This window comes from Hippopotamus amphibius, chromosome 7 (assembly GCF_030028045.1).
Source record: "Hippopotamus amphibius kiboko isolate mHipAmp2 chromosome 7, mHipAmp2.hap2, whole genome shotgun sequence".
Classification (NCBI taxonomy): domain Eukaryota; kingdom Metazoa; phylum Chordata; class Mammalia; order Artiodactyla; family Hippopotamidae; genus Hippopotamus; species Hippopotamus amphibius.
This window is the reverse complement of record NC_080192.1, coordinates 131,075,783-131,101,670: the sequence shown is the minus strand read 5'-3', so window position 1 is coordinate 131,101,670 and position 25,888 is coordinate 131,075,783.

Here is a 25,888-nt window from a genome sequence, read left to right as displayed (position 1 = left end):
GGGAATAGAGAGAATCCAGGGAATAGAGAGAATCCAGATAATAGAGCCCACCTGCTACACCCCCAAACAGTAAGAGATAAGACTGGAAAATTCTTTGGGCAACTAAGTCCATTAAGCTTTCTCAGTTAAGCAGGAGGACTCAACCCTGTAGCAAAGAGATAATTAAGGATGTCCACCCAAGCCTCTTTTGATTGAGATGGTCTCAAGACCACTGCCATCAATGCTGAGAGAGAGAGAGGAAGAAAAATAAGAAAATAAATATGATTGGCTTAATAATTATAACTAGGAAAGAACTTTGGGTGAAGTTATGGATGCATGCAGCTGTAAAAAGCAAGTCGATCAGAAGCCTATTAAATTTGTTTTTATATACATCTTACTGGAGTATGATTGCTTTAGAACGTTGTGTTAGTTTCTGCCGTACACCAAAGTGAATCAGCTGTATTTATACATATATCCCCATATCCCCTCCCTCTGGAGCCTCCCTCCCACCCTCCCCATTCCACACCTCCAGGTCATCACAAAGCACCGAGCTGATCTCCCTGTGCTATGCAGCAGCTTCCCACTAGCTAGCTATTATACATTCGGTAGTGTATATAGGACAATGCTACTCTCTCACTGCGTCCTAGACTCCCCTTCCCCACCATGTCCTCAAGTCCGTTCTCTACATCTGCCTCTTTATTCCTGCCCTGCCACTAGGTTCATCAGTACCATTCTTCTAGATTCCATGCATGTGTGTTAGCATGTGGTATTTGTTTTTCTCTGACTTCACTCTGTATGGCAGACTCTAGGTCCATCGACCTCACTACAAATAATTCAATTTCGTTCCTGTTTATGGCTGGATAATATTTCATTGTATATATGTGCCACATCTTCTTTATCTATTCATCTGTCGATGGACATTTAGGTTGCTTCCATGTCCTAGCCTATTAAGTTTTTGACAAAATTTTATTACCAAAGAAACTATTATCCTGGACTTTTATAAAAAGGCTGTGTTGATTAAATAATCCCCAAGCCCCTTCATCTTGCACCAGGAGGAAGCGAGCAAGGAGGGGACACTCCCCCAGTGCCCACTTCAGATGTGTTCAGATAAAGGATGGTGGGCAAGGAAACACCTTCCAGAGAACAGAGCCAGCAACCGTGGGAAGAGCGGACAAGAGTTCCTTCATGGGAACGGAATCAGAGCTCATCAAGGGACCTCCCCACAGCTGGGCAGGAGTTCTCATGATGGACCAGGGTCTGCTGTGTCTTCCATTCCTCCCTCTTGTGACTAGAAGAGGTTACCGTGCTGCTCCACCATGCACATGGGTAGGTAGAAGGAGGGGGCAAATTGCACATCTTTTGGTTCATCGGTTACTAAGTCACAATGAGCCATATCCACACCGGATGGTTTAAATTCCAGGAAGTCGAGCTGGATGCATGAATTTAACTTTGGGGAGCAGTGAGGATGGTTGAAGTGTGAGAATGAGGGTGTGTACAGGCTTTTATTATCCAGGGACAGATTGTGGCAGCGACAACTAGCTGTCCACCAACTCATACTGCCCCTTCCACTGTGTGGAGCTGTCGCTGAGAGGCTGCTGTCAGGCCCGGGATTGCATTTCCCAGCTCCCCCCTTGCATTTAGATGTGTCCCCACTGTTCCCAAAGGAATGTGCATGGAAGAGATGTATATCACTTTCAAGCTGGGGGTTTCCATCTCCACTCTTCTTTCCCTTTCTGGCAGCTGGAATGAAAATCGTCTGGATCCCTGAACCACCATTTGGAGAAACATCACCTGCCAACTAGGAGCATCCAAAGTGGACTGTTACATGAGGGAGGAAATAAACCGTCATTGTGTTAATAAACCTTATTGTGTTAAACCTGTGAAACTTCAACTGGATATGTCAAGAGGTAGCATTACCCTAATATATTAGCAGACTATTTGAAGCAGTGTTCTCTAATTTCTGCATTTATGGCATACTTTCAAATATTAGGATTTTTGCCAGAGCCCTTGAAGGGACTACAGTCTGTGCAAATTGTCACTCTACTCACTTCAGCATTGTGTCACTGACTAAGTGGGTCGATTTACTCGCTCTTTTACATGTAAAGGAGGCAAGGTACTTGCGTTTTGCAGTGAAGACGTGATTGCCCTGTGGCACAGATGTGTCATGATGCTATCACTCCTGCAACACATTCTATTATCTCTACCCTGTGTCACCCACGTCATTCAGCTCAACATTCCATTCCAAGCCCCACTGGAGTGGTTACAAAAGTTCATTTCATGCACTGCTCAATATTCTGGCTACTTGCCTATAAGGGCTCACAAGTCCCTTTCTAGGGTACCAGGGCACACTTGTTGAGGACCACTGGTTCAAAGGTTGGAAACACCCAAGCACAAAATGCTTCAGCCCAAGCATCCCTAGTGAGTTTCTCCACGTACAGAGAGACAGGGTCTCAAGGAGTAATTTCAGCTATGGTAACTTTAGCTTTCATTCACACAGAGAAGTATTTCGGCTAAAGTCAAATTTGACTTTATGGCTCAAGGTCAAGAGGGGCTGAAATATCTGTTTCTATTTCAGAGTGTTTGGCATCTTTCAGGTGGGGCAGGGGGGCTCACTGCTATGCTGACAGCTAATATGAAACAGACTGTAGCCTATGGTGATGCAAGTACAAAACCCACAAACATCGAAAGATGAGTACAAACTAAGTAATGCTTAAATAACTAAGCACACACATGCTAAGACTCAAACCATCCACCTGATTCTGTCCACATTAACATGACTTCACTTTTCTAAGGGAATCTCTTGCTCAGGCAGGTAAAAGTTGTTCAAACCAGAACTTTCTGAAAGACTCAATTCTTGAATAGAAAGCATCAACTGGCAGTTTATCCCCCAAGACCCTTTGAACCCGTCTCTCAGACTCCTACCCCGTGTTCACCAGTCCTAAAATCACGATGCTTACCTGCTCCTCACCAACATTCTGCATTGAAATGTCCGCCTTAAACCAGACTTGAAACTCTCAGTAAATATTCCAACTTTGTTCTTGCTCCAGTGAGATGCAGCTAGACTCTGTCCAGCTTGGGCTCTCTTAACATGGTAGGCAACAAACTCTGCTTTGCTTACCTACCGGTTGTCATGGTGATATTTTGAGATCCAGCATTCAGCAACCCACTCATAGGTACATTCTGGTCCTGTTTCTATAACTCATTCACTGGGTACCTCAGGGTAAGTATCTTAACCTCTCTGTTTGCTAACAATAAATCTGGACATGCTAGATAAACACATCTGCCTAGTCATTTTAGACAAGGCTAAGCATGATCTACTGTGGCCTGAGGCAGAAAAAAAAAATCTACCAACGATACAGGCACGTGTATCATTGAGACCAATCACTGAATTCTTTGAGGACTCTTGCAAACATCGTTACAAAACAGACACATGCATTCTCTCTGCACAAGGAGGAAACAAAAGTCATTTAAACAGAGAAAATCAAAATTGGGAAGAGGATTGGAGAAAAGGAAATAAAAACACAAGAATTATATTAAAACGAGAAATCTAGAATGTAAGAGCTGGAGCAGAAAAATTTTTTCAACAGCTTTGTAAACCGAGCAATCATTGTTCCTCCCCATGGCCAGCATACTGAAGCTAATGGTAAATGCATTAATTTATCATGAGAGTTTAAAGATCTCTCTTGTCAGTAATGAAATAAACACGTGATTGGGTAGCCAGACAGATATTGTTTATAGGAAGGTTATTATAATAATTAAGATTAATAGCAATTACTTGTTGTGTTTGTGGATTTTTTTTTCCTTGGGAAAGAACTGTAGCCATATTAAATAACTAATTAACACATCCCCATGTCAGGTAATGAAAGCATGGATTCACAAGGCTTCCCATACTCCCCAGCCTGCCATAACTACCTAAGTAAATAAACAACTGCGGTTTAAAACCTAGCTCACACTCTGAAAGGAAACTTCAAAATTAAACCTGTCACCACATTGGTGACAGGGTCTAAAATGGAAACCAAGGCTTTCTCCAAGTCACATGCTGGAGAACTTCGTGGAGCCCACTGATAGCTGACAAGATGTAGTTTCTGGATCTCGCTGCCTTTTTGTGTGTTTCCGTGCAGGTACATAAATAAATATATATCTTGAGTGTTATATATTTTATATAATAACTTGAATAATTTTATCTTCATACAAAATGGGATTTTTCACTCTTCAGTCACAGTCCTATAAGGGAAATCTGAAGCCTTAAGTATGAAAGTCTTAAAACTATTTTGATTGAACATTTTCCAGAGCAGCATGAAAATGGATAGGAATGTTTTCTCATATTCGAGTGCTTTTTCTAAGGGGGGTGGGCCTTGCCGTGCACACAGCTCAGTACTGAGGGAGGGAGGAGGGTCAAGGAAATCACTTCTCCTCACCTGGAGAATGCTTACAGCCTGTCACCCAACAGAAGCAAAACATGTTTGCAAAGAAAGAAAGACTTGGTGGAAACGGGGCGAGGAAGCGCCTGCTCCCTCCCAAAGCCACCTTCCTCCTAACAGCAACCCCACAGCTGAATTAGGATCACATGTCAGAAACGCAGACCTGAGCCAAGGGCTGGGACGTGTCTAAAGGATGGAGACAAACTGGATGGTGAAGATAGCGGTGGGCCAGGGTGGGTTTCACTCCTTCCACCCAGCCATTAAACTCACCCCTAAAGCTCCTCTTTCCTACTCTCCCTCCTCCACATACATACAGGTGGACACACACACACATACACACACACAGCAGTCATCAACTGCAAAAGTAGAGATTTCCATTTCTTCCTGAGCCTTCATTTTGAAACTGGTATATTATATTCATCCTACAATAAATGTGTGTGTTGTAGTGGGAGAAGGAGAGGAGGAAGGAAAGATGGGAAGAAAATAAGAGGTATTTATTGGGTCCACCCTGAGAGAGGATCAGTGCTTGGGCTCTGGGCTCAGTTAAGATGACAAAGACTCAGCTCCTGAACTTCGGGAGCCCACATGGATTCCACTGTAAGGGAGTGACCATCTTTGAAATACAACACCTAGCACTTTGCAAGTTCTGCTCCCAGAAAGGATCTTGGGAGGGGCTGGTATGAAAGAGCTGGACGACCGGCCACTTCTGTCTTCCTCTGGGATGTCTGGCTCTGGACACACACGGCCCAGCCCCCGGAAGCTACGGGTGTCACCAGAGCAGCAAAGGCTCAAAAAGGATGTCTCAAAAAGATGTCTCTGCCAAGGCAGAGATAAAAGGGGGGGATGGCATATAAGGGACAGATGAAGGGTATGCACAGAGGGATGGACACAGAAATGCAAGAGGTGTTATCAAGTCTAAGGCTCCACAAAGAAGGGGGAAACTCATGCATGCTGGATACATCACAGGAGGAGAAAAGATGGGGCATCTTCTAAAACCAGAGTAGATTTGTCATAAAGTAAAACACTGAGCCCTCCAGGGTGGCCCATGGGTATGGATCCTGCATCCCTGTCAGTGAGGCTCCACAAGGGGGCAGGCCAGGTAAACGCACAGTTGGGTACCAAGAAATGGTACTCAGAGCAAAGTCTGGCAGGAGATGGGGTGCTGCATGTCAGCAGCACGTGGATGGTCGTTGTGGCTGTGAGAGTGGGTGAGGTCGCCAGGGAGAGCGTGCAGAGTAAGAACGCTATTAACCCGAGGGCAGAATCCCAGAGAACACTCATATATAAGGGGCAGCCTAAGCAGGTGAGGAAGGAAAAGGAGGAAAAACAGCAGGTGGAGGAGCTCAGAGACTAAGGAACGAGAATGCTCAAGCCAAGGATGTGACCCGGGATCCTCCCTGGCAGCACAGTGGTTAAGAATCCTCCTGCCAATGCAGGGGATACGGGTTTGAGCCCTGGTCCAGGAAGATCCCACATGCTGTGGAGCAACTAAGCCCGTGCACCACAACTACTGAGCCAGCGCTCTAGGGCCCATGAGCCACAACTATTGAGCCCATGTGCCTAGAGCCCTTGCTCTGCAACAAGAGAAGCCACCGCAATGAGAAGCCTGCACACCACAAAGGAGACCAGCCCCGCCTCACTGCAACTAGAGAAAGCCAGTGCACAGCAATGAAGACTCAATGCAGCCAATAAATAAATAATAAATTTAAAAAAAAAAAAAAAAAAGAATGTCAGCCGGACATAGCTTGTTCCAGTGCCCCCTCCATCTATCCTCCATTCCATCCTCAGAAAGTTCATTTGTGACCATGACCTCTGCTTATTCAGAATGCCCCAAAGACTCTACCACCTTAGACTGGTATTAAGGTTCTCGGTGAACTAGTTCTTGCAAAACTCTCCACCCTCATCTTGTAATTGCTCCCATAGAGATATCCCGGATTTAGGTAAATCACTTCCTCACCATTTATTTCCCCTACTTTTTTGCCACCATGTCTTTATTCATGCTGTCCCACCTTCTGGAATGCCTGTCCTGCCTGGACTATCTTGCCTGCCAGAGAAATTAGTGAACATGCTCCCTAAGTCTGTCTTATGTCTTCATCGATAAGAAGTCACCCAGAAGCTAACACGTGTGTACAAGAAGCCATGCTGTGGAAGGCACAGCCAGAGAGACCAGTTTTTCCTCTCATCACTGTGGGTAGATATTGGCCAGCTGATGGTCAGTCAGCAGTCACACCCACCTGGACACAGAAATATACAGGTGTGAATTCACACCCCATGACCACGGGAATCTGTGTGCTCCCTCCAGCCCCAGAACAACGGTCCTCCAGCAGCTTTTAAAACTCCAGTTGGCCTGTCTCAGAGTCTTCATTTCTCTCTGGGTAGAAGAAGCCTATCTGGCATTTGCGATAGCTGGCTCCTGGCTCCCCGGCTACTGCCTGGAGAAATTGGCGCAGAGCGCTTGGAGATCTCCCAAGGCGAGACCCAGTATCCGAAGTAATAAAAATCAAGTATGACTGTGTTGCTCTCGGCTCTGACACGGCCTGGGAATCCTTATCAAACAAACACCAGCGTGGGAGGAGAGGTCACTGTGGATATTCCAGTGCTAAGAGTCAAACGTTAATAACTTTACCGCGTAGATTAATTTTAAAGGTCAGACCACGCTGCTGTGTAAAGCTAAGGAGCTTGGGAAAACCGTGCATTTTCAGGCTTCCTGACGCCACCAGCATATTTTGTGTTTGATCACGAGTGGGGTGGGCAGGATGAGAGAAGAGGGTGTTTCTTTAACAGTTGCTGTCCCCGCAACGCAAGCATGACAAATAAAAGGCACCTGAACGCACCCACGGCCTCGTTTCTCAACCAGGAAAATGGCCGAGGTGACAGTAATGAGATTTCACACAGACCCACAAGGCTGGGCAAGGGCCGAGACCCAGCCCAGGATGCCAGGTTCCAAGCCCAAGCAAATGTGTGTCACTGGGTTAAGAGTCCCTGGAAAATAGCATTTGTAATGGAAACAGTGGTAATGCCCGGCTGCTGCTCCCACCCGGAGCAGGAGGCAGAGCTGGGTCAGGGCTGCTGGGGGGGTTGGGAAGTGAGGGGGCAGCCCCAGCCCAGGAAAAAGCTTGAGAGGAAAAGGGATGTGAGGCAAAGACTACAGGAGGAGCATGGAGGAACGAACAGATGCTGCACACAAAACCCACCCAGTGCTGCCAGGATTGCAATTAAAAATTCACATATTTTGGACTGAAATTCTCATATTTTAAGAGAACTTGGGCAAAAATCCTCCTCCCACCAATATTAGCAATGCAAAACCAGCAGTCAAGACAGACTCAAATTATCATCTATTTTACAAAAAGGATGAAAATTGTATAGCACGGAGTCCAAAATTCTTCAGCGAAAACAATCATTAGAATGCACCTGGCAGCCCTTGGTCCCACCGCCCAGGCTCTGGGACCCGGACAAAGCGCCTGCCCTCTCCCCGCACAGAGCCCTGGGCTCCAGATCTACCACCATCACAGCAGCCACCAGTCGCCAGGGGCTCTCAGGATTTCTTACAGTTTGAGAGGCCACCCTTACTGGGATAAATGCGCACACTGAATTCAAGAGGTGCTAATACTACAGCAGGATAAAGTGCAAGGGCAAACATGAAGCGTGCCAGAAATTCCAACACAAACACAGTCTCAGGCCTCATGCACCTGGATTGGGCTTCTGGTGTTCAAGCCAACACATGGGGTGGGAGAGAAGGAAAGAGGGGGCCAGGATGGAAAGGTAGGCGCCCAGAATTTAAAGTCAAGTGAAACCCTCAATAAACAGGGTACCGCACGGAGCCGGAGCTGAACACCTGACAGCCACTAAGTTTCTGGCTAAAACCTTTGAGGTTCTAAACTAGTGGTTACTGGGGGGTTGGGGGGATGGGCAATGTTGGGGTCGGGGAGTGGGAGGTGCAAACTCTTGGGTGTAGGATGGGCTCAAGGATGTACTGCACAACACGGGAAATACAGCCAATATTTTGTAAGAACTGTAAATGGAAAGTAACCTTTAAAAACTGTATAAAAATGTAAAAAAATAAAAATAAAATACATAAAACTACCAGAGGAAACAAAATAAAATAAAATAAAATCTTTGAGGTTCCACCTCCGAAATGAATCTCAAATACATCTCCCACCTTCTTCCCCATGTTCACCCTCCCTACGCCAAACTTCTTCCACACTGCCTCCGGGGATGTCCCGTAAATACCCATCTTATTAAGTCAAGTGGCCATCACTGCAAACAGTATCAGTCTTCAGCTCCAGCAAGGCTCTCTGGGGGCTGGTCCAAAGGTGGCAGCCCCCACCTGGCAGACAGGAGCACGAAAGGTAGAAAAGCAAGAGGCATGATGGGGCAGAGGGGCTAGTTTTAACCAAATAGTATTGATAAAAATGTTTGTACGTATAAATATTGTATTTATTAAAGGGCTATAGGGACGTCCCTGGTGGTTAAGACTCCACGCTCCCAATGCAGGGGGCCCGGGTTCCATCCCTGGTAGGGGAACTAGATCCCTCATGCCGCAACGAAGATCCCGTGCACCGCAACTAAGACCCGTTATGGCCAAATAAATAAATATTTTAAAAAATAAAGGGCTATCAATACAAGTATTTTATAAATGTCAATAGATTCTGAATTCCAGCAGCACCTTGTAAGGGCTAGCTGGAGTCTCGACCCGATGGGCTGGACCTTTGCCAAGTTCGCGGACCTGACGTGCAGAGTGGAAGCTGCTGGAACAGCATCAAGATTGGCAGCAAGTGTGACCTCTCTCACCAGGTTAGCAGGTCTCCTCAGAATGCAGTGGAGAGCAGACAGCTTCAGAAGGTTGGCTCTAAACTCACACAACTCAGGTTCAAACCCGGCCCACAGTTCCCAGTGGTAAGAACTCAGGCAAGTCATGTAACCTTTCTGAGCCTCAGTTTCCTCACCTTGGTCTGATAATAGTACGTACTTCACAGATTTGTTGGGAGATTTCAATGAGATGATTCATGTAATGCATGTAGCCCACCACCCCGTGACTCAATAAATGATCTTTATTGTTTTTAGCATTAGGAGACCAAGGAAGAAGAAAATTCTACCCAAGGTCACACAGTTTGCTGGCAGCAGAGCTAGAACCACACTCTGGCCTCCAGATGCCCCATCCTGGCTCCTACCCAAGCCAGGCTCCTTTCCTTTGCTGCAGAGTCTGCGGCACAAACATTACATCTGGAGCCAGAAAATAATCAACCTAATTGGGCCATTAGGACCAGTCACTTTCCTCTACATCGAGCCTTTGGGGAATGTTATGGGTGATCAATATAATAAATAATGTTGCATAGTCTGGGGCACTTCTCAAGGGAGCATCTTGGAAACCAAGAAGAGAAAGAGATTGAGATTATAACAAGAGATTCAGAGAGAAAGAGGGATCTCCAAGTATCACTGAGCTTCTCCCTTGCCTGCGCTGTCTTGTTCTGTGCCAGATGCCAGGGGAAGGCAAGAGATGCCAAAGATGGACAGGTGACCCAGGTGTTCCGTGCAGGTTTTGTGGTTCCAGGTTTTTGTTATCCAAACTGTATGTCCCAGCCACGTCACCAAGGCACAGACACCATTCACAGATAATAGTGGTGAGGCTTTGGTGATCTTGGCCATAAACAAAGGCTTTCTTCTCTCTCAACAGAACCTTAAATGCCTGAGAAAACTTCACAGGGTGCAGGCACACCTTCAGTGGCAGCCCTGAACCCCAAGGGCATGCACCAGCTCACCGACGTTCAGAATTATGCAGAAACATCTGTCCTAGATAGATGTTTCTCTGGTTCCCTAGAATATGTCTGGGTTCAGAGGGCACAGTTTAGACTTATAGAGCCAGTCTGGAGAGAGAAAAGTGTCCTTGGGGAATCCCTAGCAAATCAAGGAGCTGACCAATGTACAAGACGATCAGAGGTATCCATACATTTCCCTGGATTTCACTGCAAGTCATGGCCATGACCTAAGGGTATGTAATGGAGGTTCTGAGAAGCTGGGGCCACAGATGCACAGATAAACCCCAGTGGCTGTGCCGCCCAGGTGATACTAGAAGTGGAATGGCTGAGCTGGAAACCTTTGAGTATTGAATGCTAGTGAAGACATTCAGTGGTGTACACAACAATTGCTACAATGACCCTGGCAGCCAAAGGAGGAATGTTTTGTAAGCCTGAACTTCTATCAATCGTTTACTCGTGCGTAGACATTTATCCGGTGAACACAGAGCCTTCAGGTGTGAAGTGTTGCAATATCAAGCCACCAGACAAAGAAGCCGTTGTCCAGTTCTGAACAAGGCAGGTCATAGCCCCGTGCGGAGGGGACTCAAGGGATGCATAGCTCCTCAGCAATGTAACGACAAAGATTTGGTCCATTAAAGACCTCTGAGCAAGTGCAGAAGTGGGAACAGAGAATTTTCTCCAGGTCAAGACTCTAAAATCCAGAGGCGATCGGACACAGCACAAGACACCCAGGAGAAATGAAGCATCTGAAATGACCCAGGGCAGAGTTTATTATCTAAGTGAGAAGGAATTACAAATTAGTAACCGAACCCAGTATGATATAATTTGTTGTAGTAAGCATGCTTATCGTCTGTGTCTGGTCACCATGTCTAGACCTTTCTCATTACATTCTCTCAAGCATCTGTATTAATATCTTCAATAAGATGATTCCTCCACATACGCTGTTGACAAACGTGTGGTTTGAGTGAGCTCTGACATAACTCAAGGACATTGTTCCCAGACTGAGCAAAGCCAGGGACAGGGCCTCCCTCGAGGAGCCACTTGAGCACAGCAGCCTTCTGTCTGAGAGCTCTCCATCGCCCACTCACCGGGAGCCAGCTCACACACACCTGAGCGCCAACAGCGCGGATAACCACAGACGGAACTCCTCCCCCACATCTCACCTGGGCCCCTGCCCCTCCAAAGAGCGCCTACTGCCCATGTCCCCTTGTCTCTGAAATCTCCACGCCTCCGTACCTGCTGGAGTAAACGCAGCGGCCTCCCGGGGATCAGATGAAACCAGGGAACCAGGAACAAGAGGCGAACCTGAAAGCACTGGGTTTCCTTTGTTATTCCCCAGAATATAGAAAGACTCATTACTCTGACATATCATCTCCCGACAGCATCCAGCAGGGAAGGTCGAGGGTAGTTTGGTTTCTGTGTCCGCGATGGTGCCTGTGTGTCTGCATCTGAGGATTTGTTCCTGCTGCTCTCCCGTGACTGTGGGACCTGTCTGTGCACACCTGGCCAAGCCTCGATCCGTGCTCTGGACCGTGCCTGTGCCTCTGAGCCAGGACTGTCCAAGACTGACCATATCTGTGATCCTTCCCATGACTTCCCAGGTCCAGAGCTACGTCTGTGCATAATTATTGCCTGTTTCTAGAATTACAGGTGTTTGCTTACACCTGTAGTCGTTCTGATTGTAACTGTCGTGGAGAATGTTGCCTGCCATTGTGATTACTCCTGATTATGGGGGTGATATTCAGAATATTTAAGGACGAGTCGAACACCAACCGGTTAGGACAGATGCCCTCCATGCACAACTAGTATGGCGATGCCAAGGCATTGCAGCCAGACCAGACACAGTTTATTGAGCAGTTTCAATTCGGAGATGTATAATCACAACAGTGCTTTATTTTCTCCATCGCTGCCTTCAGTCATGCTCTGTCATAACCCTTCCCTGTCACTTAACAACATCTTGAGTGGATCCCACTGCTCCCTGGTCCCACTCCATTACTGGAAGTCTGGTCCAGCCCACAGGGTATGTCTGATTTAAACGCGGAGAAGACAGGCTGTGGGATGGGAGAGGGGAGAGCCTGGAAACAGAAGTCAGGAGGGAAGATGGGAAAGATAGGAAAGGTGGCAGGTGTCCTCTCAAAGGAATGGTCGCCTGTGGCAGTGGTGGTGTGGGGCCCCTGACTTTGCCCTGGCTCCCTCTGGTCTCACTGGTCACGGTTGTGGCTGTAATATGTGTCGGGTAGATGTGCCCGCTGCTTCTTGGGTGTGTGACCAGTGTCACCCCAGCTCCCTCCATCACTGAGGACAGCTCCCTTGGCCCCACATCAGCAGTCCACAGCCCAGCAGCCCCTCAAAGGGCATCAACGAGCCCTGTGACCCCTGCACCCTAATCTGCATGCCCCTTCCTGGGGAAGGCCTCCTTTCCTGTCCCCAGAAGACCCAAAGACAACAGCCCCCTGTCTCATCCTCTTCCTCAAATGCATTCTCCCCCAGGTCCCTTCTTGGAAACTGCTGATTTCAAAAATCTCCAGTGGGCAAGCAGGCATCAGCCACTATGGTCAGGTGGACCCTGAAAGCCAAAGGGTCACGTTCTCCCAAGGCCTCTCCTACTTCCTCTGCAGTCCTGACCCCTGATGACCAAGACACCAGTGTCCCCAAGCTACCCTGTGGAGAACTCTCACATGGTTCTAGGGGAGGGAGTGGGCAGCAGAAGGGAAGCCTTCTTGTCACAAACCTTGCACTGCTGTCAACTTGAGCAAGGGCCCCTCTCTCCCGACCTGTCTTCTCTTATGGAAAAGGAAGCTGGAGGCCAAGGGTCAGGTGAGAGTGCTGACTGCCAGCATCAGGGTTCTGGGATAGCTGTCTGGCCCCTGCTGTTGGCAAGCTCCATCTTTAGAATGTGGGGTACTCAGCCCCTCTTCCTCAACTTTGGACTGAGCTAACAGCTCAGGGGCAATGGGGAAAACTCCATTCCCATCCAGTTCCCGACATCTTTGTCTCTCTGCCTGGACCACTTCTGAGTTGTATCTGCTGCCTGTTGCTGGTTCCAGGTTCCCTCTGTGACCACACATCTCGGATTCTGCCTCAGTCTTCACACCTTGTGTCTGTGACCATGTCTGTCTGTCTGTGGGATGAGGGACTCTCTTTGTGCCTGCAACCATGGCTCAGAATCCACCCACCGTGGGGTATCTGTGACCATGCCCAGGCCTGCTCCTAGCCTGACCGGGGGGCTCTGTTCCTGCAGCACCTTCTTGGGTCTGTGACTCAGCCTCTGAGCCCACGTTTTGTGCTTTACAGACAGTGTCCCTGTGTCTGAGCTTGAATGGCCGTGACTCTCAGCTGTCTTCCTTGCCATGTCGTCTCTCTGTGCTGTGGCAGTGGCCAGCCTCTGAGGCTGAGAGGTTTTCTAGAGGGGAAAGGCTGGAGAGAACAGTGTGGGAGGGAGATTATATATGTGAGTATCTGTGCAGGGCTGACTCTATTTTCCCCCATAGGCTAGGGTTCCAAGGCATTTCTCTGTCCTCGGCTACCTTTTCAACCTCTACCACCCCTTCCACCATCTCCCCTACCCATCAATCAAATCAGAACTGGACACACTGGTCAGACACTAAGTAAGATCCAGAGTAAGGACTTGGTCCTTTGCAGGCTCCAGGTAATTGTCAAAGGCCTCCCTGACTGCCCATCACCAATAGACAGCCCTCTCCCTGCCTTCCTCTGGAGTGGGTGTGGTCTAATAGAAACACTGACTTGAAGCCTGATTTCCTTTCATACTAACCTCCCTAAGGTGGGATTGTTGTGAGGATTAGTGAAGATACTGTCAGCAAAGCAGATAGCCCAGGGCCTAATACATAAGTGCCTGATAGGTCTTAATTCCCGCCCACCACAGAGCTGCCTTTGGGAGAAACAGGGTTTGGGGGAACCCACCTGCCTTATCCTGATGGATGCTGCCCTGTTACAGAATCTGGGTGAACTGAGGTGCTTCTGACAGTCTGGATATTTCTGCACATGAAACATCATCATATATCATGGCATTCAAGGGCCCCACAATCTGCCTAGATTAGCTTTTTTTTTTTTTTTTTTTCCTGGTCTTCCCAGGTTCCCATCTGCTCTGGAGAAAAGGCTCAGGATATAACTGGACAATCTTTTCCGAGTACTGAAGAGATTAGGTATATGATTCATGGATCCCCTCAACCATCTCAGCCAAAGCCAGGAATGGAGATGGGGTTATCTAGGAAAGCACTGTGGAGGACTCTCTTGTTTAATGATGTGATGACATACATAGGAGACTCACAAGGTTTTTGAGAATGTCATACCCTTAGAAATACTGCCAGATTGCACCAAAAGGGACAGAGACAAGATGAAATAAAAGAAGACTGTCAGACACACTCCCTGCCAAACTTTACAGGCAGGAAGCAGGCTGATAAAAACACACGCCTGCAAACACATGCTACCCTTCAAGAAAAAGGAAGAATGACTCCAAGGTCAGAGCCACAGTCCAGAGCGTGGAGCTGCGGACCCTGAGAACTGAGCGTTGACCACAAATGATAATTCCCAGGTCTTGAAACCTAATGGAAAGTATCCTGCTGGCTTTTCAAATTGCTTTGACCCAGTGACTCCTTTCTTCCTTCCATAGCCTCCCTTTTTGGAATGAGAATGTCTATAAGTATTATCTTCTCCCTGTCCCACCATTGTGTCTTGGCAGTAGCTAACTGGTCTTCTAATTTCACAGGTCTACAGATAGAGGAGGATTTTGCCCCAGGATGTATCATATCCAGAGTGTCACCCATACCTGATTTAAAGCATAAGATTTTTGGACTTCCGTGGTGGCACAGTGGTTAAGAATCCACCTGCCAATGCAGGGGACCCAGGTTTAAGCCCTGGTCTGGGAAGATCCCACATGCCATGGAGCAACTAAGCCCATGTGCCACAACTACTGAGCCCACACTCTAGAGCCCTCGAGCCACAACTACTGAGCCCAAGTGCCACAACTATTGAAGCCCATGTGCCTAGAGCCCATGCTCCAGAACAGCCACCACAATGAGAAGCCCATACACCACAATGAAGAGTAGCCCCTGCTCGCCACAGCTAGAGAAAGACCTCACGCAGCAACAAACGCCCAATGCTGCCAATAAATAAGTTAATTGATTAATTTAAAAAAAATAAGATTTGGGACTTTTGAGTTGATGATACTTAAACGAGATTTTGACTTGAGTTGATGCTATAAAGGGTTGAGACTTTGGGGATGCTGAGATGAGGTGAATGCATTTCACATGAGGAATCGATATGAATATTTAGGGCCCACCAAGCAGACTATAGTGGGTTGAAGAATTACCCCCAAAGATATCAGGCCCCATTCCCTGGAAACTGTTTTACATTATAGAAAAAAATGATCTTTGTAGATGTGATTAAGGATCTTGAGGTAGGGAAATTATCCTGGACTATCCATGTGGGCCCTAAATGCCATCACAAGTGTCCTTATGAGAGAGACAGATGGAGATTTGACATGCACAAAGGAAAAGGTGATGTGAGGTGTAGCAGAGAGAGATTTGAAGACACTGGCCTTAGAGTGATGCAGCCACAAGCCAAGGAATGCCAGCAGCCGCCATAAGCTGGAAGAGGCAAGGAACTGATTCTCCCATAAAGCCACTGAAGGGAGCAAGGCTTGGCCAACACCTTGATTTCATCCCTGTGATCTGATTTCAGTGTTCTAATCACCAGACCTAAGAGAGAATAAATTTCTGTTGCTTTAAGCCACCAGGTGTGTAGTAATTTGTACAGCAGCCATAGGAAACTTTATGCCACCCAAAAGGGCTTCTTCTGGCAAAACAACCCTTTCCCTCTCATCACAGAGGTGGCCAGTGACCCAAGCTGGCAAGTGACCAAAGCTGGGCTTCCCATATCCCAGCCACATTGCTGATGCAAGCATGGCATGTGCCTCAAGCTGGGCCACTCTGAGAGGTTTTTCTAAGTAGATCTGGTGGAGAAAATCTCTCTCTTCTCTCTGCCTATGAGGTTATAAGGATCTAAGCTGTAGTTACCTCTATCCTTGGTTCCATTTCATGGGAAGAGCTAGCTTCAGAAAATAAAACTCTCACATAGAAGGAAGCAGGGAAGAGAGAAGAGGGTAAGGAGGAGAGAGTTCTGAGGCTGGCTCAACTCCTGCCTTCTCTGTGAGTTCATCACAGGCACCATTATAAACCCTCTTTTACTTAAGGAATTGATCTGGGGTTCTGTTACATAGAACCAAGAATCCTGATATATTGTGTCATCCTCCTAATCCAACCTAATCTCATGCTACCCTCTACCTACACTTTTCATCCCCCTTAAGCCAATCTCAAATTAGTTCAAGTGAGGAAGCCTTTACCAAGCATCAAATTCATATAGGATTTTGAGTACAAGAGGAAGAAAGAAAAAGTCCTTACAGACAAAGGGCCTGTAACGTGAGTCTTCCAGAATGGATGAGATCTTCTGGCAGAGATGAAGAGGAGGTATCTCTGATCAGAGGAAACAGCATGTGTAATGGTACAAGAATAGGAGAGTTGGGACTGGAGAGTCCAGCTTGGTTGGTGACCATAGAAATGACAGGCAGGAGGAGGAAGGGCTGATATACAGACAGTCTGGTCTGTCCTGTGTAAATGCTTAGACTCAACTCTGGAGATTACAGGGAGTCATTAAAGAGTTAAGCAAATGAGAGATGCCTCGGAAGAGATGCTTCAAAGAGATGCTTGATGAGGATGGAAGTAGGGAGACCAGGAAGAGATGATGTCAGTCTGAACCTGAGCAGTGGCAGGATAGGCTGAGGGAGGAATCAGAACCCAGATCCCAACGTGGAGCCACATCCCCTTGATGGACTGATGTTCGGCCCTCGGGGACCAGCCTCATTCCCACCAACTTCTGCACTTTTGCCCTTGCACATCCCTCACCTGTAACACCCTCACTTTTTCCCTGCCTTCATTAAGCCCTCCCTATCTTTCAAGGCTGACTTCAGGAGCAGCCTTTTCTGACTGATGTATCTGTTCTGGCCACGGTTCTCTGAACCCATACCCTTAGACTGTAAAATTTAGACCCCAAAGATGTCCTAGTTTCCCCTCCCAACCTAGGATTCCATGACTCTTCTGGGTGTGGGTGTGTGTGCATGCGTGCATACGTAGAGATGTATTGATATATGTTTGTATAGAGGCATGTGTTTATGGAGGCCTTCCTGTAAGATCTTGGTGGGCAGGGGTCCTGTCAGTGTCCCCTTGGAACCCACTGCGTGTGCACACCCTGAAGGTACTTTGTCGATACTTGTCAATATGTAGGATTTAAATTGACTCTGTACCAGTGGCCCTACTCACCTCAGTCCTTTTGGCAGGGACAGGTCATGTGGACACAGGAAGAGATGGTGACAGGCTGTAGGTCACACAGTGCACCAGTAACCAAGCCAGGGTGGGGGTAAAAGGCTGCCCTGTGACCCGCCAGTACAGAGGTGCTTTTCTCCCATTTCTCTCTCTTGTCTCTAACTGTGTGGACCAAAGGGAAAGCTTTAGAAAAATCAGGTCAATATAAGTAGATTTTCCCTCCTCTTTCACCGCTCTTTATTTTTAAGAACAAGTAATATGACCCTTCCTTTCCTTTAATTTACAGAGATTTTATTCCTAAATGAATTATGAATAATTAAAACTCCACTCCATTTGTTCTATAGTGTTGTTAATTGAAAAAATTAAGGATGCATGTGCTGCGATGGCCGGGTGGCCCTGGGAGAAGCCGGTGGACAGCTCAAGGGGACATGTGCTGGCACTTCCCAGGCCTGCTGCCAGCACCACCTCCAGAGGGACATCTGGTCGACCGCTGCAAGCAATCCTCTTGCCTGTCCTCACCACTTCCCACCAAGCACGCCGAGGGCATAATGTCATTTCTCTCCTTATCCACATTTCTCTTTGCCCACGTAAAAGCCAGGAGATGAAAGGACCATATTTATCATTAAAACGTGGGGAAGCCTCACTCACTTCTCTCCAGTGGCTTTCAGGGTAATCCAGGCCCCAAGTACCAGTGTGATCTGCAGGATGTGGGATGTGACGTCTTCCAAGGACACTTCATAAAGTCTGAAGTCTGATGGTCAAACTAATCACACTGCCCACCCCTACCACCCCTACCCCTACCACCAGAGCTGATAGGTATAGACCCAGAGCTGAACAAAGCAAGGTCAATGTCTCTTTCCTGGCACCTGGGCCGGGTGTGTGCTAAGCCAGCTTGGTGGGCTTCACCTCTGTGCTTTTTCTCTGAAGTCCTCTCTGTCCCTGTCTGTTTAGGCTCATCAGGCCTCCCCCACGGCCTGCTTAGCCCACAGCTGGTGCTCAAAAAGTGTTTGTTGACTGAATGAGCCCTGTCCCTCAGCTGGGCTAACACTCGCAAGCTCAGAAGCAGAGTTAGGCATTGTATCCGGCAGGATACACTATTGTCACAAACAACCCCAGATCCCAGTGGCTTCACACAGTAAACATTCGTTTCTCATGACCCCTCACACAGCATTGCTCTCCAGGTGGCTCTTCTCAAGCAGCAACTCAGAGACCCAGAGCCCCTCCTTCAGGCATCCAAGCCAACACCCTGCAAGGTCCTTGGAATGTCCTCCACTCAGCAGTGGAAGAGGAAAGAAAATGGCAGATGCCTTGCCAGGCTGGTCGTCATTCCTGCCTTCTCCTCCTCGGTAACACTCCAGGGACGCCTTCCTCCCAGGCTGTTTAGCGTGAGCTCTGGCAATACTTGGTCTCCTTGGAGTCCTTCAAGACAATCTCCCAGAGTAGCATAGACATATATACACTACCAACTGTAAAACAGATAGTTAGTGGGAAGTTGCTGTATAACAAAGGGAGATCAACTCGATGATGGGTGATGCCTTAGAGGGCTGGGACGGGGAGGGTGGGGGGGGGAGTCGTGGGAGGGAGGGGATATGGGGATACGTGTATAAATACAGCTGATTCACTTTGGTGTATCTCATAAGCTGGTACAAGAGTGTAAAGCAATTATATTCCAAGAAAGAGTTTAAAAAAAAAAAAGACAATCTCCCATTACTTAAGGTCCACTCCGAGGAGAGCTTCTCCTGCACATTCCACCTTCATAAGCTTCCTTTGACACGAGATGAGCTGCTGGGGTTGAAACAAGACCCTAGGCTACAAGAAGAGAAACTGGCTGGGGTTCTAGACCTCTGGGCTGGTGCTCCTCTACTTGGGGGGCAGGGCCTCCCCCCACCAAAGCCAGGTTGATGTGTCATTCCCCAGGGGAGCATCCCCTGCCCAGGCAGGCATGTAACAGGTGAGGCCGATGAACTTGGCTGGTTCCCAGGACCATTGCCCAGTTGCAGTTCTGCTTCCCTTTAGGCAGTCCCGAGGAGCAGGAGGGGCGCGTCATATCCAGGAACCAGGGAGAGCCACCTTCTAATGAGTTGCTATCCTCCTTGGTTTGTGAGCATTGCTGGCTCGAAGTCGTGCCTCACTGTGAGCTCTGCTTTCTGCATTTCTGTCCCCTACCTTTAATGTTCCCCTGATCCAATGTCCTTTGTGATAAATAAATAAATATAAATATATAACAGTTTTCACTGAATACAAACCTACTCATTGCAAGGGGCCTGGGTGTCACATAAACTATGAAAGATTCGCTCTCTTCCTTAAAACACTCAGTCCTTAATCTTCACACTTTCTTCTTCCCCACAGTCTGCCTTGATCACACGGAAGTAAAACCACAGCCTCCTCTCCCTTGGGGAGCTCACTCCCAGAGGGACAGACACTAATAAACCCCAGTGTCAGTGCATCTCACAGGCATCAGGCATTGCAAGCATTAGAGCTAGCCCTGGACCTGGAGAAAAACAGGCGGGGTTGTCCAGGCAGCGTCCCCTTGGAGTGTGGTTACCCGTGTCTCGGCAGCACAGGAAGTCATCTTCGAGGTGTTCAACAGTGAGCATGATACCCCGTAAAAGGAGCAGGAAGCGGGCACCCGTAACCAACGCAACACATCAGCGGGCCCTCGGCTCCCTGCTCCTGCTTCCCATGAGAACCTGTGTGGCCCCGAGATGCTGCTGTGAGCGGTGATCCATGTGCCCCTGCCCTCAACGCTACCTCCATAAGCTCCTGGTAGCACCCGTCCCACCCCAGGGAGGAAGCTGCTTGCATCCCCAAGTCCTCCCCTGGCTCACAGACCGGCAGTGCCATCACCTGCTGCCAGGCGGACTCCTGGATAAAGGCCACAGCTTTGGACGCAACACTCTTCAGAAAAGCACTGGGAGTGTCCCCCACCTCCTTCAGGGGACTGAGCCCTACTTTTGTGCCTTCTCAGGGCCACGTGGGGAGAGAAGAGGTGGTTTGGGGAATAATCACTGTCCCATTCGGTGCAAATCTACCAAGCTTGGTTATTCAAGGTTAAATCGGAACTACCTGCACGCTTTCTTTAATGCAACTATATATGGAGCAGGTGTTTTCTTACTGGTTTGATTCAATCAAGCCCCCATGGATGAGTCCACATGGCGCACCCAGGCCTGCTGAGCAGTGGGCTGGGGATGCAGATCTGGGGACATCGCCCTGCCCTCCAAGAGCTCTATCTAGTTGAGTCGACCAGACACACACCTGAAAAATGAGATGAAATGAGAGCAATTTAAGGCCAAATGAGACTGTTTAAGGGAGGCAGAGAGTAAAATGACAACAAGAGTTACTATTCTCAGAATGCACGCCCACTCTGTGCCTCCAAGGTCTTTAATCTTCACAACTTACTAAAATAGGTATTATTATTAGCCCCAGTTTGCAAGGAGAAAACTCATGCTTAGAGAGGTTAAGTGATTTTCCTGAGGTCACACAGCCAATAAATGAGAGAGATGAAATTTAAACTCCACTCTATTGACTCCTAAAAGCCTGTGCTTCTACCCACCGTGCAATCCCAGAGGACACAGGCCAGTGGAGAGAAGACGCTGAGGCAGAGCTCAGCTCAACATAAAGAAGACGTAGCTCCTAGCCCAGTGAGGGATAGGCTGTGTCGAGTAAATGAGCCCCTTTCTCACGAGAGGTTCATGGGCCAGTGGGTCCCCTGGCAAGTGAAAAAAGAATCTGGGCCTCAAAGGAGATTGGATGAATACATTCCAGATGGGAGATGCTATAACTGTTAGAGAAGTGAGATTTGGAACGGCTAGAATTTGAGAGAAAGGTCAGGAAGGTGGCAAATGTGTCAGCCAAGATGCAGAGGTAGGGATCACAGGTGTGTCGGGGGTAGTAAGTAAAGCTGATTGGCTGAAGCAAAGACCTTGTGTTGGCCAAATCTCCCCTTGCAATGGGCAAGGTCTAGCAAGGCACTGGGGTTGGGTTAAGAGCATGGATGATTAGAAGTGTCCGGGAAGATCTGAAGAGGTGGGAAAGGTGGGGAGAAATGGGTTCCACATTCTCAGTAGAGTCATGGCACAAAGAGAGAAAACTCAATTTCCACCTTCAAGAGCCAGGAGCTGACTATTTGCGTCCAGAAACAAGAGATCAGGCCACCACAGGATCACAAACTGGAAGCAAGAGCCAGGCTGGGGGTCCTCGGAAATGCTTCTGGCTACAGTGTCCATGTCACAAGTGGCTATCCTGCAGCTACATGGGTTAAAGGTGCAGGAGGTGGAGGCGGAAACAGTACTGAGAGTGGTGGACCCACTTCTACCAGTGGGGCTGGCCTCAGGGGACAGCCTTACCCCCAAGGTGCTCCCCACCCATGGTACAGCAGAGCCCTCGGAGGATGAATAGAGAATCAGCCCCTGAGATCAGAACAGCCCGTTCGGTCCGGAGCACAGTGATATGGCGCCTGTCCCAGAACATCCATCAAGGAAATTGCAGGTCTGAATCTGCTCTTGGCCATTTTCTAGAAATGGCTGCACTGGTTTCACTTGTTTAAAAAAAAAAAAAAAAAAAAAAGGAAAGGAAAGGAAGGAATATGGGCCAATTCTGAGGGCTAATTGCCTTTGCTCTCAACTAGAGCCCATGGTTTTTCCAGCAAACATGCTCTCCTTTCGCGGTGCCGCCAGGCCCACTCTCTGCTTCCAATCAGCCCTGAAAATAGCCCTTGAGAGAGATAATAAGAAGAACAAAGAGAAATTTAGAGGAGCAGAGAGAGGAAAGAAAGTCATGCCTAACTGGCAGCCCTGAAGTTGTTTTCATAAAGAACCCTCCAGTTAGTCCCGGATTTGTCTCCAAACAGCAAGGTGTTCAGTAAATCCCAAGAAACAGACTTGGACTGAGACCAAGGGTTCTTTGACTTTTTTTAGGTCATAAACTCCTTTGAGAATCTGAAAAAGCACAGGCCCTCTCTCTCACCAGAAAAATACACATAAACACATAGTCCATATATTAATTCAGAGACTCCACTGGAAGCTGCAACCACAGACCCTGCAGACCCCAGTTAAGAGTCTCTTTTTAAAGCCTTTCCTACTTCTCTCTCTCTCTCTCTCTCTCTCTCTCTCTCTATCTCTATATCTATCTCTATCTCTGTTTCTAACTATACGTGTCTGTTTACAAGGAAAAGGTTGAACTACATTTCTTCAGGCATAGTCTAAGGGATTTTTAAAAATTGTTTGATTTGAAATTTTGGAAGTCTTTCTGCAAATAAGTGAGCATGAGGGTCCAAAGAGGGGGGTGCTTCTGTGTGAGCTATTCTCAGCAAAGACACTCACTGAGGGCATCAGCACTCAGCCCTGGACTCTGCCCTGCAGGCCTTAGCAAGAACAGGTGCATCACCAAAAGGCTAACAATGGCCATGGGCTCTGGAGGGCACATGGGAGCCCAGAGCCTCACGCCTGGAGAGAATGGTCCATGCCAGGGCTTCCCAAATGGCCATGGGCTCTGGAGGGGCTATGGGAGCCCAGAGCCTCACGCCTGGGGAGAATGGTCTATGCCGGGGCTTCCCAAACTTTCCTGTGGATCCAAATCACCTGCAGATCTTGTTAAAATGCAGATTCTGCTTCAGCAGGCCTGGGATGGGGTGGAGACCCTGTATGTCTAACAGCATCGGGTGACACGGATGCCGCTTTGGGTCACAGAGTCTGTGCCTGATCAATTGCATGCTGGGTCTGGGAGCAAGGGCAGAAGAGGGGCTGAGAGATAAGAAGGAACTAGAATATCAAAGAGAGAAGAACGTTTAGAAATCTTAAAGTTCAATCCTGTCATTTTACAGATGGGGACACTGAGAGCCAGAAAGACTTGTTCAAGACCAAACAGCTGGTTGACAGCAGGGCCAGACAAAGGTACACATCTTCTGACCTCCTGCCTGTCTCCACCTTGCCCTGGGGCCTGGTGAAAGCCAGGCATGCTTCCTCTCTGGATTCCCAGGTCATCCTGGGCAGTCCCCTGCCTCAGGCCTGCCCTCCAGGAGGATCCCACTCAGCCTAGCACAGGCCCCGGCACACGTACATGTCAGGGAGCATCTGTGATTCAGCCCACGAGGAACAAAGAGAGGCTTACCTGGTAGCAGCCCTAACTGGGGCCTCTCCCTACACACTACAGACTGTCAGCCTAATAGGCCTGCACTGAGAGCCTGGGGGAAAGTCAGTTCCAATCAGGCCGCAATCTGTGGCCGGCAGACAAACCCAGGGCGAAGGCAGGAGATCTGGCCTCTGCAGGAAGCCAGCCTGGCCCTCCTGCTCTCTCAAACGAGCTCACTCCTGGAGAAGTGGGAAAATGAAAACCAGACTTTCCCACTGCCAGCAACAGGGCCCCTCTTCTACTCTTTTTTGTCCAAGAACACCATTAAAAAGATACTGCAGTTCCCTGGAGAACCCTCAGCTGTAGATGTTGTAGAGCACCAGTTAATCTTCAGCCAATGTAGCCCAGCCCAAAACTCCTGGCTTCCAATCTGTGGTCACAGCCTGTGAGTAAATCAGGCAGGACCCCTCTGAAGACAGAATCTACTCCCCTGGCCCTGCTGATCCCGGGCCACAGACATCCATTTAGAAGCATCGAGTGAGAGATTATGAAGGCCATGCCATGACCAAGACCGTGGGGAAGCCACGCTGTCCTCAGAAGCACACGCACAGGGGCAGGGGTGCATCCCTAAGCAGGGACTCAAAGTAATTCCACAAACAAGTAAGCACCTACTGTGCGGCAGCTCTGCACTCTTTGCAGTTTCAGGGCGGAGGCAGCTTGCCTGAGTTGGTCTCCTCTCACATAAGATGAAATCAAAGCTTCTCTGTTCCACTTTCTATATCCAATACACACAGCAGGGATTTGGGGGTGATGTGGCCAAATTTAAAAGCAAGCGCTTTCAACAGCCTTTCAAAAAATATGCAAGAACCATTTGGAACTCTTAAGTCTGCCCCCCTGCCCCTGAAGACTACCCTCTCCACCTCTTGTTGCTCCCAGCTTTGACACCATGGAAAAACACTCAGCATCTACCCAAAGTTCATAGAATCAGACCTTCCTGCCCCCTTCCCTGAGACAAATGCACAAGTGACTAGCTCCCCTCTAAGTCCTCAAGGAGCCTCAGTTTCCTCTGATGTTAGTAGTACCTACTGCTTAGGATTGATGCGAAAATCATGTGATCATTCAGGTAAAGCACGCAGCACAGGGCTGGCACGTAGTAGGCCCTCAACAAATGGCAGCTGTAAGGCCATGGTCCTGATGGAGGGAGCAGAAGGTGGACTCAAGTACCCAAGAGCCACGATTGTTTCTGGACTCTACCAGCCCCGCAATGGCCCACTGAGACAGGATACGTCGGCAGACCACCCCGTGCAGGAGGCCTCGAGACAGGGCCTGACTGATGCCATTGAGTTGCAAAGGCTGCTGGTGTGGATGATGTGCTCTGGTCTAGTAAAGCACAACAGAAATCACTTTGTCAATCACCTCTGAGGGGGTGGTCTGGCAGAAGCTTAAGACTTCATTGGTGTTGCCATTGGAGCCTCGTCTTTTGCACAGACTTATCTTTAGCATAAATGACGTACACTCTGTTATATTGTCAAAACTGACAGATGAGCATTCTCGTGGCATCCACAGACCACGCAGTCAATTGGGAAGATGTTAAAAAATTTCACATGAGCTTCTCCCAACCGTGGCACGAAGAGCTGCTATGCACCACACGCCATGGCCACTGAGCTTCGTGACAGCGGCCCTGCCCTCCACCCTCTGTCACAGGTGTCCTGGCCGCTGAACTCTGCAGCCAGGATTCAGACTCGATTCCACGGTGGGCGCATCTCAGTCGAAGACTCAGCTGAGAGAAACTGAGCCCAGGAAGCCCACCTTGGTGATGCTTTTGCAAAGTGTATATTACAGGTAAGAGGTAAGAGGTGTGTTATAGGTAAGAGGGGACGAGACCTCCATAGTCACTGGGAGCCTGGCAAAGGACCTGTGATTTCTCACCATCCAGTTTCACAGCCCTGACGTCCTCCTTGGTCTCACACCAGGGGAGCCACTGCTTGGGGCCAAGTAGGGGGCAAGAAACTCAGTGCATCTATCAGACAGGAAGACCCAGATCATCGCACTTCTCAGGTCCCCTTGAGACTAAGAAATTATTTGTCTGCTTGGTTAATTGGTTTGACGTTTTCGTTTTTGTTTTCTAACCTCCTCCATGCACTACATTCCTCTGACGTATCCCTGCATGATAGAGCACAGCACACTATATTCTGCCCGGAATGCTTTTTCACCTCTCAGCACCCAGCTAATTCTACTCTCTCTTTAGAGCTCTGCAGGAATGTCACTTCTACAGCCAGGCTGTCTCTGGCCACCCAACTTAAGAGAGCCCTTCTATGATTCATGC